At 44.3% G+C, this 12,443-nt stretch overlaps 1 long non-coding RNA gene across 1 annotated transcript; it reads right to left on the reverse strand.

Annotated features, from left to right (window-relative positions):
* Window positions 1-2,378: 2,378 nt before the first annotated feature.
* On the reverse strand, window positions 2,379-4,573 carry LOC137839617 (uncharacterized). The gene is made up of 3 exons (XR_011085628.1): window positions 4,290-4,573; window positions 3,560-4,146; window positions 2,379-2,820 (listed from the first exon to the last, which is right to left on the reverse strand). It is a non-coding gene; the product is annotated as an uncharacterized lncRNA (long non-coding RNA).
* Between the last annotated feature and the right edge of the window lie 7,870 nt (window positions 4,574-12,443).

Consider the following 12,443-nt stretch of genomic DNA (forward strand, 5'->3'; position numbering starts at 1 on the left):
CTACAAAACAAACTGACAAATAACTCGTTTTCAAATCAGACGAGTAAAAACTGGTCAAATATTTAAAAAAAAAACGATTATTAAAAGTGAAGACAATTTGCAATTCTAGTAATGACACACGAATTTGATGCACAATTTGTCTTCGCGGGCCACATAGAATGATGTGGCGGGCCGTATCAGGCCCCCGGGCCTTGAGTTTGACACCTGTGCTCTAAACCCTTTCTCTTACTCTGCCATATCACTCAGAGATTACACAAAGCAGTGGCGCTGTTTGGACAATCTGCATTGTAATTGTACTAAGTTCATCTTGTTTTTCCTTTTTTTTAATCACTTCACTGGTTTCTTTTAAATCAAACAAGTTGTTTGATAACAACTTGTTTGATATAAAGGAAACCAGTGAAGTAATCTGCATTGTATTAAAACCCAATCAATCAGCATTTAAATTCAATTCTTCTGACATTTTGCTCACCAAAAACAAGTTGTAATGAATGTGAACTTTTAATGCATTTTATTCAGAAGGTTACTTTGAACCTTAAACGGCGGCGTGGCGTACTTATGGATTTTTACGGCCTCCAGGGGGCGCTCTAGCAGGAAGCAAGAGCGGGACAGGCGAAGAAGAGATAATGCGCCGAAGAAGACGCGCTAGTTTGTGTTTACATTTCGCGCATCACGCGATCAAGACGGACATTACTGAAAGGAAGCCTTTATACACAAACCGTCATCATGGGGGACAAAAGTAATGCATATGATGCCGCTTTTAAGCCAAAGACAGTCGATGTTGATGACATTATCTTGTGTCTACTCTGGAGCGTACTTATGGATTTCTACGGCCTCCGGTCTCCAGGGGGCGCTCTAGCAGGAAGTAAGAGCGAGACAGACGAAGAAGAGATAATGCGCCGAAGAAGACGTGATCGTCTCGCGCATCACGCACACACCCGCATTCACACAAAGACAGGAAGCTTTTATGCACAAATCGTCATTATGGGGGATAAAAGAAATGCATATGATGCCGCTTTTAAGCAATACGTGTCGCTCGCTAGTTTAATATAATTTAGCGCTTCGTGCATGAATAAGATTACCATGAACAGAAGCTCTTCACACTCGAAGAAATGCATAAAACCGACGACGAAAGAGAGACTGAGAAAGTGCGAGGCGAGGGATATCTAACGCTATTCCAATCGGACACTAAGTAGGAAGACTTCGATAGTTTCAGTGCACAGGAGGAAGATGAAGACGGCTCTTTTTTTACTTTTACTGGTGTTTTTTTTTTTAACCAGCTCTGTTCATGCTGTGCTACCGTGTTGCTGCTGTGTTGGTGCTGTGTTACTTCCGTGTTGCTGCGGTATTACTGCCGCGTCACAGGCAGTGTTTGGAAAGAAATGTTAAGGTATGTTATTAAAGCTTTAAAAAAAACTTTCTGTGTCCAGTCTTTCTTCGCTAATAACTCGCGTGCACACTTCCGCGTTGCTGCGGTACTACTGCTGCATCACAGGCAATGTTAAGAAAGACATGTTCAAGTATGTTATTAAAACGTTAAAAAGGCTTTCTATGTACTGTCTTTCTTTGTAAAAAACTCATGTGCACGTGCGGCTTATAGTCCGGTGCGGCTTATGTAAGAAAAAAAATGAAATATCCCTAAATTTTAGCTGGTGCGGCTTATAATCAGGTGCGGCTTATAGTCCGGCAATTACGGTATATTCCCCTTCAGAGAGAAATGTTTTCATTTAGTCAGATGTGGTTTTGAAGAATGCATCATTCTTAACATTTCATTTCGGATTTGTGGATTTTTTTTTTTAAATCAAATTATTGCGTTATTGATCCCAATTAAACAAACTTCAGGTCAGTTGTGATTGAATCTTGTTAGCAAATTTAGTAAATAAGAAAAAAATCTAAATATATTCTAGGATTTTTCTAGGGACATAAATGTACATAAAAAATAAATACACCATTTATTTTTATTTTAAAATAAGTTTTAGTTTTTTTTTTAAATAGTTTTTCAAATCATATTTTATAGTTTAACATTCATTTCAGTTTCTCGCTGACAACCCCTAAAACGCTGCATTGAAGCTCGTAGAAAGTTTCAGAGTTGCCAGAGTACGTTTTGGTGATGCAGTAAAATCAGAAACATTTCCATATTTGTCTCTTCATAACCAACCCTCGCGCAAATATCACGTTTCACAAACATTTGGGTGCATACAAAGTACACCAGGTTATGAATGCGGCAGTTTTACCAGACGTTAAACACACACACACACACACAAATGGAAATGAACAACAGCTGCTAAAGGGCAAGGAAAGGAATGAATACATTTTTGCCTCCAGCTAAGACTGTTTATTTTTTTTAAATATATTCCTGCCTCCCTGTGAATCATCTTAAAACAGGAACAGACACATCTTTAACAATCACACTTTACAGTGTGTCAACACTGTTTTTAAAGCTGTTTGTTCATATTTGCCTTCTGCACACTGGAATGAAAAGTCACATTTTAGACAGTTTAATTCTATCCAGCCATTTTATTTAAACATATAATTCACTAGCATGGCTGCTTTAGAGGGCCTTGTTGTCAGCTGCGAGTGTGCACAAGCACATAAAGGGACTTAAAGTCCACGTTTGAGTCACTTGTAGTACTTGTACATGCCTGAAGAGGGGAGCTGGGTGTCACCCTCGTTTCCATCCAAATAGGTCACACCTCAGCGCCCCGAGGCCGTGTGCCTTGCCTGGAGCCAGGAGGACATGGGCATGGCGAATGGTTCCAGAACAAACACAGACTTGGAAAAACGTTCTCGCCCTCAGGGGCACTGTGGCCCGAGGGCAAAGTGCTGATTGGAAACAGTTGAAAGGAAGAACTTTAGGCGGGGCCGGGCAGGGCGGGGGATTGTTTGGTTGTTATTGCGAAAGCCACGCAGCTGCTCGGGAGCTTAGAATGTCGGAAAGATGAGGGCACGTTGTGGCCTCGAGGTTTTTCTAATCAACATGAGACTGTACATGTGCATGCTTAGTTTATTTAAAAGTTGTGGGGAAGTGCAGGACCGCAGTGCAACCTCCCCGCCTGCCCTCTCGGTCCCCCTACCCCCCAGCGCTTTGTGTTGGAAGCATTAAACAAACAAACAAATGGTCGAAGAGCCCATTACTCAAAGAAAGTATGCATGTTTGTTTATGTGCTTTTGCGCCCCTCCAGGGCCCCGCGGGCTTCCACGTCGGCCCGTGTCTTGAAGGTGAGAAGGCCTGCTTGATAATTGAACGCCGCCTGGCACTTTAACAAATGTATTGAAAGGAGGAATCGAAAAAGCCGTTAATGAGATTTAACGCCCTGGGTGATGTTGGGGGCGATCCTTCTCATAATTTTCCCAATCTAATAGTTTTTTTGTCAAACGTTGTTTTGTTTACACCCACATAAGACACTCAAAAGCAAAGGTGGTGCAAACAAGGCCCGCGAGCTGGATGCGGCCCTCCAAGTCATTTTATGCTTGCAGCAATCTTTCTTTGGATTTTGTTATCCATTCCATATATTATAATAATCGTATGTAGGTGTTAGGTGGCAACGAGAAGTATACGTACAACACAGCGCAGCGGAGCTCTGCTTCTGACCAGGATATATGCTTCTGATTCTGGCTCGCAAACCTCATGGCTCACGACATTCTTTTGGCAGAAAACCAAAGTTGTTGACCCAGTTTTGCAAATGTGACTATTGGTACATAACCCCGCCCCCCCCAAAACAATACCTAGCATGCTGCTAATGCTAATTTCAAGTGGCATTTAAGCAGCCTCTTCTGGGCCTTTCACATGGGGCCAAAGTAATATCCAAGGTTATTCTATAGTTAACGAAATTAAATAATCAAAACTAAAATGGAAGAAATATTTTTGTCAATGAACTAAATATAAATCGACGTATTCAAAAAACTATCAAACTAATACTAAACCTAATTAAAACAAAACTAAAATACAACATCCGACCATCCATCCATTTTGTCGCCAAAATAAAAATGAATAAAACGTAAATGAATGATATTTCAAGATCTCAAATTCACTGTGAATATGTTTATAGCATACCAATGTTACCCAAGGTACGTATCAATTTTTCACGTCGTAGCCACAGTCTTTTACCGTCAGTAGTTGTAACTTTCAAACCGGACCTCTGAGGGCACCTGTAACAAGTTTGACCCCCCCATCCCAAGAAAAAGTGAATCCTTCCAGACGTTTCAAATGAAACAAAGGGTAAAAAAAGAAAAACGCCAACAACTGAGTGGCAAGTGGCAGCGCGCATGTCTTTGTACTTGGGTTTGTTTACCTCACAAGATGGCTCCTGGCTCGGAGAATGAGCCATGAAAATGGCTGCTGTGGCTGGCCCGCGGCGCTCCGTATAGATTGGACTTTTCCACGTGGCGGCGGCGGGGGCTGCTGGGATACGCACCCAAGGGGATGTGCTCTCATTAAGGACAGTAGCCAGGGGCGCTTTTTACACTGCTTCCTGTGGTCGCTGACCTTCTTTTTCTTTCACACGGGGGCCTCGCGGCTGCTCCGCTCTCTCTGCTTCTTGGGCTTCCTTGTCGCTCCCGACGACGCCCCCGGGGTTGCGTCACGTGGCCCGAGTGACTCCTGACCCGCCCCGCCCCGCCCGCCTGCTGTTTGGCGCCAATACAGACGGCGCGAAGGGTCACATGTGCCCCCCCAAAATGGCGGCGATGTCCCCGGGCTCTGCGAGGAAGAATTTTCCCGAGTTGACAGTGTCAAAACATCATGTCAGAAATGACCAAGCGGATGTGTCATCTTGAAGCGGCTGCGGCAGAATTCATGTGGAAAAGGTTTGTACGCTGCAAACTCTAAGCTAAATCAGTGATGGGAGATATTTTTGAAGACTTTTGGTGCTTCATTTGGGTCACACGTGAGTCACATGAGACACCTCAATGTGAGATAAGAGCCGCCAAGCAAAGCCCTTTACGAGAGCCATTTTTGGGTTCTCCAACTTGAGCCAAAATGGACACCGCGAGCCTCACTATAAAGCAACGGAAGATTCCCCCTAGCCAACCTGTGAAGAAAGCTGCCGGGATTTTTTTTTTAGAATATTACATAGTGGAATGTACATTGTGTATTATACTAAATCATATTTAAAATATATAATTACATAAGGATTACTATATTGATTTGAATTTAAATGGAGGTTATTTGATGTAAAACTAAAATTTTCTATTTTTAAATTGAAGGATTATTATGGAAAAATAAACTGAAACCAATCAGTGAAATGGTTTTAATTTTATTATTTTTATATTATTAGTGGTAAAATGATTATTAAAGTGTACTGCAATTTCTTACCTAATAAAATGAAATGTATAGTTAGCAGCAGTTTTGTAGTGTTAAAAATTGTCTAAATTTTTTAATGGGTAAGCCTATAGAGTTAATCATTGATTAGAAACTCAGGGCTATTTGTTCTCTTCCTGAAGTTTCATTTGAAAAATATTAAAATATTTGAACTCTGCAGAGCTTCCTCATTTTCACTGTCCTTTTAATTCTTTTTTTTCCCTTCAGAAGAACGATTATGTTGAAATGATCCCTGCAGGCAAAGGCACCGTCGTCCTTCACTCGCAAGCAACTCGACCGCTTTCAAAGTAGCCTCCATAAACTCTCGCTATCCCTCCCTCGGTGTGTCACCAGATGTGTGAATTTGCGTTCGCACAAGTCGTGCACGCGCACGCACGCTGTACTTGTACGTTTGCGGTTGGCGCAGCTCGGCGTCTCCAAAGCCCCAGTTTGATGCCCTCGTCTCACGATATCCAACCCCCACTCGCACTGCATCCCCTCAGGCCTCTGTGGGTGTGTGAGTGTGCTTGTATAAAATGGCTACTGAACCAAGAGGGTATTGTTTCTCTCCGTCAGGGTTGCAAAATTGAAGGTTCACATCCGAGCGCGTGCTCGCGTTGCATACCGAAAGTCGAAGCGCACAGCAAGGCGTATTCAGACCCTGTATAAAATTTGGACTTGTCTTGGCAGTGATTGAAAAAACAATGAGCTTTTGTTCTCTAAGTGGTGCAAAAAAAATGTTGTGTAAGCCTGAAAGCACTGAAGCATGGACAAAGTGCACACGTACAGTATACTGGTTGAGAGACCACACACGACGAGGGCAATAGTAGTTGGAGATGAAGAATTCGAAGAAGCTAGGCTAACAGTTAGCATATCCGGTCTACATGCTAGTCACCTCATTCCTGAGGGCTCTGATGTAAAAGCAATTATGGGCTTGACTTCTTGTAAGACACAGGAAGTAGCAGTGAGACATTTGTTCCATCACATTTTGTTAGATGACCCTAATAAGGAAAACCTGCCAAGATTTTGTTGGGTTTCCAAATTGCAAAAACCTACAGGCCTTTTTCTTTCAATCCAAACCAGGGATCTTTTTTTTTGAGCGTACACATTGTAACTCCTACCCTTGAATCCCCCCCTGCGGCAGCCCTTCACACAGTTCAAACCAAATTTTGAAGACGAAGCTCCCCGCACAGCGTTGCTGGCGACACCGCCGCCGAGCCGCAAACTTGATCGGACGGCATCGGGTCGTGCGCTCGTCGGTCTTTGCGTATGAGTGAAGCGTGGAACGAAAGCGACAGCGGGCAGCAGGGACAAACCCGTCAGCCACTCAGATCACATCAGGTCTGTCGGGACACATTGGAGCATAGCGAGCCTGATGGGCTTGTAGCCCGCGGGGGTGCGAAGAAGGCCAGATGACATACAGTTGCAGAGAAAGGGGGGGGGGGGGCGGGCGAGGACGAGACGAAGAATGCGGGATGGCACATCCTCGCTTTGCTTTTAATGCTCAATATGTTCCAACGACACGCGTCAGCCCCGGCGTTCACCATGCACTAATTATACAGTAGCGCCGCACACATACGATAAAGTATGCACGCAGACATGTCTGCCCCCCCCTCAGAGCAAGCGCCATAAACACGTAGCCTGGATCTCCCACCAGATAAGCTGCATCTCCCACAACATGGCACATATGCTAATGTGAAAGGCAGGACTCTTTTCTTTTTTTTTTTTTTTATGGGCTGCACACGATGCATATGCTCGTACGTGCGGATAAATGTGCAGACACGCTCGGGTACATATGTCTGCAGGGGCTGAAGCGGGAAATAGACACTTCTCTTCATGCCTGTTCTTTAATTGGGGCATTTATTGTTTTTTGTTGCGGCTGCCGCTGCTTTACTTCATTAAATTAAAGGCGCACGTATCAGCACAGCCGCATGTTTTCAAGGTTTGTATAAGCAAGAACGCTGCCCTCAGCCATTAAGTTGCAAATTAGCATATCGTTTTGACTGTGGGAAATGCCAGCCCAAGACGCTTTTTTAACATTTTCACACTAATCAACTTGACTTTAACATGTTGGATTTGAGTTTGATTTGCTTTCATCACAAATATTGTCTTCCCCCCCCCCCCCCCCCCCCCCCCCCTCTCAGATGTGTGTGTGTCTGGGCATGTGTGTTGACTCTATGTCACGTTAGCATATTTCAATGCGCGTGTTTGTTTTAGGAGGAGGCTGAAAAGGACAAATTGATCTAATGTTGAATATTCCGTATTGGTTTTGCTGTAATTCTTTTCTAATTCTTGGTTTATTCAATTGCATTTCCTCGAGGCTGCTAGGTATGGAAATAAGCCCCCACCCTCCCTCCCTCCTTCTTTTTGCCTGTGTAAATTGCTGCTATCACCTCGAGCCTTTTGAACAAGATTACCCAGATGGCCTTGCATGGTGTGCCTGAAGTTTTATTTTTCCTCCTTTGCCTGTTTTCTCCCTTTTGTTGCTGCAGGGGAGAAGGAGAGCGAGCCGGGAAGCCTGCTGAAAGCTGCGGGCCGAGCCAGGAGGCTGCAGCTGTGGCAAAGAGAGATCTGGGGGAACAAGAAGAAGAAGAAGAAGAAGTGAGTTGGAGGAGTGTGCAAGTGCCGTGGGCTGAATCAGACTGGTGCAAGGGGGCGGGGAGTGTTTTGTGTGTGAGGAGTTTGCGGGTTAGTTGAGGGACTAAAAATCTGAAGGCAACAATACCAGCTATTATTACCCCCCCCCCCCCCTCACCTGCATCGGCTGTAAATGGGACTGGGATGAGCCCCCCCAGGCTGGTAGGTATACAAACGTAGTGGATCTGCACACATGTTTTGAGTAAAGTGTTCCCAGAGTAAACACATATTTGTTCAAAACGTACCTGGTAATCAGGTTGCGAAACCCTCGCAGAGGCTTTCCACCAAAGAAGAAGAAAGCTAATCTAAAGCCAAGATCAGCAAAGATCTTCCTCGTCAACCCCAGCCCCCGCCGATCTTCTGCTCTTGTTGCCCTCCTGACCTCTCCGCAGCCAAGTAGCCTCAAGGCCAGTCAAGGCTTCACATTCCCCGGTTGTGTCATTCCGAAAGGATTTGCTCACCTCTCGAGGAATTATGAAGATCCATACAGCCAACCATCAAGCTACCACTTACGACGCTGTCCACCAAAAGCAACTAACTTTCAGCCTTACTGTCCAAATCCAGCCCGTCAACTAACGGTGGCACCCTCCCACCACCCAAACATCCAAATAATAATAATTCAGGTTATGATAAATAGCCACCCGCCGCGCCAGTGGTTATTGTTGCGCTAGTGCTAACGTTCGTCATTGGCTTTCCGCTCAGCGTGGCCTGGACATAATCTGCTGCTGGTTTTAAGCCCCGAGCAAGAATAGCATTTTCATACATTAAGGTGGCACACAGATAGAGAATTATGCACAGCTAAAATGTTCACCTGTTTATTATTCGAGCATGCTACATCCAGACTAATCTCCAAAAAGAACACGCCCAACCTCCAGATTGCTGATCTTGGCCAGGAGGCAACAGTGGAAGGAGATGCTCACCTGAGATAAATGAGGAGGGCGAAGAACTGCATATCGTAGGATATATGCTTATAAAATTTATTATTGCATGTAGCAAAGCAGCACTAGAAAGTAATGTTCCTCCTGAATGCATCACTTGCTTGTTTTTTTTTTTATTTTTTTGCTTGATGTTGCGAGTGAGGCAAGGAGTGCAGGAATCTCCCAAAAATATTTCTCCAAATATATGAAGAAAAAAAAAAAAAAGTAAAATATCCAAACAAGACAAAAATACTAAATTAATCAAAAGTAAAACAAAACAAAAAAGTAACTAAATTGAGCAAGCCGGAAGCCGATTGGAAGACGCAATGAATAAGACAACACAACAAAACATGACATAACAACGAAACGCAAATCCAAACAACAAAATCTCAGATCGTGGCACGGATCAACTTATGTCTCCGACTTGCAATCAACAGTTACTCGCGTGGCGGACTCTCACTGTTTGTTTGTTTAGTAGAATTTTGCTCTCTGTCATAATGAAGGACTCCCCCCCCCCCCTTTTTTTTTTATCTTGTTCTTATTTATTCTCATGGCTGGAGGTAGAATGTGGTGGTTGATGAGGGGCTGAAATGAACCGAGCCTTAGCCTCAGCCCGAGGGCCGCCGCGCATATCTTAGCATAAGTGATGGCCGACCGCGGGGCTCAAATGTTGCCGAGAGAGCCCCCAGGACAGCCGGCCCTGACAGATCATGTATTTATAGGTCTGTTGAAAGACCTCTATTGTGTCCCACATAGCCCGGGAGCACGTCTGTCCTCTGTATTATAATAAAGCCGGTGGCCTCAGCGCTATGATGGATGGCTGGCTCTTGAATGGCGGACTCCGCAATCATCGGAGCGGTTCGGGTCCGCCCCGCGTTAAAGGCTCCCGCCGTAGAAATGTAACCTCTTAATCAAGGCCAGGTATCCCGTCTTAATTGTCAGCCATGGGACGAAGGCGCAGAGAGAAAATGAGTGAGGGCGACTGCTGTTTTTTTTTTTTTTCTGCGCCAAAGGATACATTCGCAATTATCTCAATGGCTTTAAAGGCCCGGTGGGCTTTTTCGATACAGGTTAGAGTGAGGCACCTATGGCATTTAAAGGCTGGCCAGATTTCATTGCTGCGCAAATTCCATCACAGCCTCCGCTCAGCCATTTTGTACCACCACGGTAAAATGCAGCGTGCATATATTGGGGAAAAGTATCTGCCAAAAAAATGGAAAAGTCGCACACGGACTTGGCAAAAACGAGACAAAGCTTGACTTTTTGACGCCTTGAGCCTCACGAGGCGAAGTGGTGTTTGAGCTGTTTCCCAATCGCATGTTCTCCTCTTACCTCTGGAGTAGAATATAAATGATACACTCTGAGCGTACAGTCAATGCCAAAGGGCCCGCAGGGGAAGACGCAGCCCCGGCTCGGAAAAACCTCCTCACTGCAAGCGCGCCTCGACTCCAGCCTTTACTTTTTTGACAACGGTAAAAACAATAAGCGAAAAGTGAAGAGAGCTTTACCTCAAATCCGTCGATATTTTAATGAGGGTATTCATTTTGTGTAGCGGTCGAGGGCTGGACCCGGCGGCCATCTTTACAATATCCGTAAGTGGAGATCCTCTCACTGAAATGCACTTTGCGAGCGTACGCCGCTCTCTCCGCGCTAAATTTAAAGGAATTGATAGAAAACAAGTCAGCTGCGTTCTCCCCCACAACGGCGCAAACACCCCTTCTACGCGTTTACCCATATTAAGACTATTTTTCCACAACTTTTTCATATTATTCAAGTTTTTATTCTCATATTATTAGGATTTTTCTCTCATAATACAGTGTAATACTTTTTCTTGTGCTTGAAACTCAGCAGCACAAAGTTTTTATTCCCTCCACATTATTCAAACAGGGAGTGTCAATTTGGGGGGCATTATCTCACCATTAGTCATCAAACTACAAAAATTCCAAGCTCAAAAGTCTGTATAGACATTTATTCATCACGCTAATGCACTAATTTCTCCGCTAGAAATAATTCTGTAGCCGTGATATTAAAAGAAAGATATTTCTAAGTCTTCAGTCTCTCAACTGTCTTTGAAAATTTGAAATCAACCCCTGAGGCTGAGGCAGGGGGAAGACAGAAGGGCGGCTTGAGGAAAAAGAAAAATGGCACAGGAGACGTGTGGGAGTTGTTGTTTTTTTTGCTTTTCTTCGCCGTGGGTTACATTTATAATCATCCCGCTGTTGTAAAATGGCCGAGGGTGGCATTTTCAATAACGGTAGGACACATCTGTGGAGCTCAACTAAAGATCAACACGGAGAGAGAAAGATGGTTAAAATGACTTTGTGTAACATAATGGCGAGCTGACTGCGTCCATCCGTTGACCCTGCACCGCTCACTTTCTCCAAGCGTTTTTCCGCCTATGGACAACTTCAAATAATCACTAGATTGACCCTTTCTTCTTTATTCCATCACATTTCACGACAAGTTGGTTGCATTCTTATAACCAACAAATTATAGGAGTTTTAAAATATTGTTGTCATCATTATGGAGACTCCTGATCACCTTCTTAATCATGTTAGCATTTAACTTGTGTTGTGGGTTCTTCTCTCCCTACACTACTCCACACACAAAGCACCATCCAAAATGTGAATTTAATTGTGTATATTGTAGCCTACTTTTGAGAAGGGATAATATTTTAGTTTGATCTGCTCGCCAGCTACTATCCAATGAATTTGAAAGCAAAGGGAAACCTGCAGCCTTGGAGGTTGAGGCTCAAGCTAAAAAAAAATAATAATAAATAAATTTTAAAAAAGCGGGGTGGGGGTGGAAGTAGGGCACAAGAGGCCTGAAAGGGAGACGTAGCATAGCATCAAGCGGCAGATCGCCACAGAAAAGTAGCGATTCTGCCATGAGGGATGAAGACAAGATGACAGGACTGTGTGTGAGTTCTCACTTTTTTGGGGGGCCCCGCAGGGATTGTGTGGAAGCGCAGCTGACAGGACTAGCGACATTGCAACTAAGTAAAGGAGGCCTCCGTGCAGCCACTGTTGCACCGACGTTTATCCTACTTGTATGAAGATCGTACTGTAATAATTTTTTAATGGCCACTTGCCATGTATTCCTCCTCTGTCTGTGTTTCCTTACCTCAAGGAAGTACTTACACTCTGAAATCTGTGCCTGGCTTGACACCTAAAGTCCAGCACTTTAGCCAGTGCAAGTGCTATGATGCATACTTAAATTTCCCTAATGCGGTGGGCACAAGCCAAACCACACTTGGGGCCCTTTTTTTTGTGTCATGTCAAGTGCCAAGTGTAGTCGAACTGTGCTGATGGGCGGAGCTTTCTTTCGTTTGCGAGACTATGCAGATAGAAGGGGGCGTGTGCGCCGGTGTGGGAAGAAACACAACCATCTCCCAGCTCCCAGAGTGATTGTGCCCCACTATTGTTATATTTATGAATGAAATACGGTGACGTCCACTGTAGTAAAATAACAATTCCCTCACAAAAAATGAACCAAATTTGACTTTTGGGGAGAACATGCAGGCCTGAGCCATTTGTGAGGCACACGGGTTGCCCACGACACCACCGTGCTGCCCATTTCAACCTAATGTAAGC

This window comes from Syngnathus scovelli, chromosome 17 (assembly GCF_024217435.2).
Source record: "Syngnathus scovelli strain Florida chromosome 17, RoL_Ssco_1.2, whole genome shotgun sequence".
In the NCBI taxonomy this organism is placed as follows: domain Eukaryota; kingdom Metazoa; phylum Chordata; class Actinopteri; order Syngnathiformes; family Syngnathidae; genus Syngnathus; species Syngnathus scovelli.